This window comes from Athene noctua, unplaced genomic scaffold (genome assembly GCF_965140245.1).
Source record: "Athene noctua unplaced genomic scaffold, bAthNoc1.hap1.1 HAP1_HAP1_scaffold_42, whole genome shotgun sequence".
Lineage (NCBI taxonomy): Eukaryota > Metazoa > Chordata > Aves > Strigiformes > Strigidae > Athene > Athene noctua.
In genome coordinates, this window is record NW_027437539.1 from 975720 (window position 1) to 977631 (window position 1912).

Genomic DNA, 1912 nt, shown 5'->3' on the forward strand with positions numbered 1-1912 from the left:
GCCAGGGCGGGGCAGAGGACCCAGCGTTCTGGGCTGCCTGTCCACGCTCCTTTCTTGCCCCAACCCCAAACTGTGCTCTTTGGGGGATGGTGCTCACTGCAGCCCGACAAGAACCTGTTTCCTGCTGTGCCTCCAAAGCACCGGGTGCCCCAAGGGCTGGCATCAGCTGCCCCTCGCCTCTCCCAGCCTCATGGTGGGACACCCCAGTTTGCCCTAATCTGCCCTTGCTGGGGGGCACATGGTGGGTGGGAAGGGGATCTCCTTTACAGAGACACCCCAGGAACCCGGGCTCCCTCAGCCACGCTGCTCATCGCCGTGGTGCAGCCAGAGAGGACCCGGGCGTCCGGGGGCTGGCAGAGGAGAGGGGACGTGGACACGGACACACGGACACACACGGAGTGAAGCTTTGCTGAAGGGGTTTATTGATCATGAGAGGGAAATGGCCCAGGGCTCCCGGGGGTCAGGTGGGGTCATCCAGGGATGATCATCTCCTCATGCCGCTGGAGGGGCACAGGGCAAGGGTGTCACCACCAGCTCCAGTCCTGAAAGACAGAGCCCAAAATGTGACACCCCCCCCCAGTGCCAGCTGGGACAGGAGAGGGGCCTTGTCCCCAGCATCTCTCTCTGCAGAGTCCTGGGGAAGGAAGAAGGGAATGGGAGCCCTCAGGATACGCAGGACAGGACACACATGACAGCCAGAGCCCCTTGCCCGGTTTGTCCTTGCCGCGGGATGCCCCTACATCTCGCAGATCCCTGCCCAGCCCTCACAGTGATCCTGGGGTTTGGGTGGCACCAAAGTCCTGCCTGGCCTGCACATGGTGAGCCATGGGGCTGTAGAGCCCCACGGAGTGCACGGAAAGGCATGGGGGCAGCTCTGTCCCGCTCACCCTGATGGGTGACATGGGGCAGGGGCAGTCCCCTCTGTTTCCCTCTCCCATTCCCAAGGTCTGCCCACGCCTGAGGTCTCAGGGAAACCCCGGGGCCCAGGATTCTTTGTGGGGCTGGAGACACCCTGATCCTGCTCACCTAGAAATCAGCAGACACAGCCAGGCTTTCTGGGGGCTGAACCTCCACCATCATGTCATCCAGAAGGGGCTGGGGAGAAAGGGGGAGTTAAGGACACGCCTGAGTGCATTGGGGTGTACTGGCAGTTAGGGGACAGCAGTGGGATCCTTGGGGAAGGTGCCTCTGGGACCAATGGGGTACGTGAGCTTGTATGGTGGTGCACAGAAAGGAGTGGGAGTCCTGAGGAGGGGGCCCACGTGGTTGCATGGCTGTGTACTGGGGCATCCTGGGTTGCACTGGTGTGTACTGGGTTGTAATGAGGTGGACGGGTATGCAATGGGAACCCCAGGAATAAGGCCTCCCTGAAGAAACACTGGGGTGCAGGGGTGTTTTCTGGGGCTGCAGTGGGGTGTACTGGGACACACTGGGATGCCCTGGACTGTCGTGGCCGTGGGATGTCTGGGTGTGTCAGGGGGAGACAGAACGCTTGGTACCCACCTCAGCCCTCTTCACTTTCCTGAATTTGAGGAACCGCACCTGCAGAGAAAACACGAGACCTCGCTGGTCACTGGGATGTCCCCAGTCCCCGCAAGGGCTGGGAGGACCACCTTGTCCTCCAGTTCCCCAGACTGGGTGACCTCCAAGTCAACCCCACTACTCACCTCCCGCACATTTTTTCCACCTTCTTCCCAAAATGCCTAGGGAGGAAGAGCAAAGGGGTGGTCTGGATTGGCCCTTGCTGGAGGGGTGTGTAGGGCACAGGTGTCCTCAGTCCCCCCAGGCCCATGGCTTCCCCCTGGTCTGAATGGCAATATCCCTTCTGCTACTCCCAGTCCCATTCCTCCATGTTTCACCTGGGATACCTGTTCATGCAGGGACCGGGGTTGGGTATGGAGACAAGGAGAGT

General features: G+C 61.0%; 1 long non-coding RNA gene across 1 annotated transcript; it reads right to left on the minus strand.

The window, feature by feature from the left end:
• Positions 1-404: 404 nt before the first annotated feature.
• Positions 405-1705, minus strand: LOC141954945 (uncharacterized). The gene is made up of 4 exons (XR_012632297.1): positions 1668-1705; positions 1504-1542; positions 1027-1095; positions 405-542 (listed from the first exon to the last, which is right to left on the minus strand). It is a non-coding gene; the product is annotated as an uncharacterized LOC141954945 (long non-coding RNA).
• Between the last annotated feature and the right edge of the window lie 207 nt (positions 1706-1912).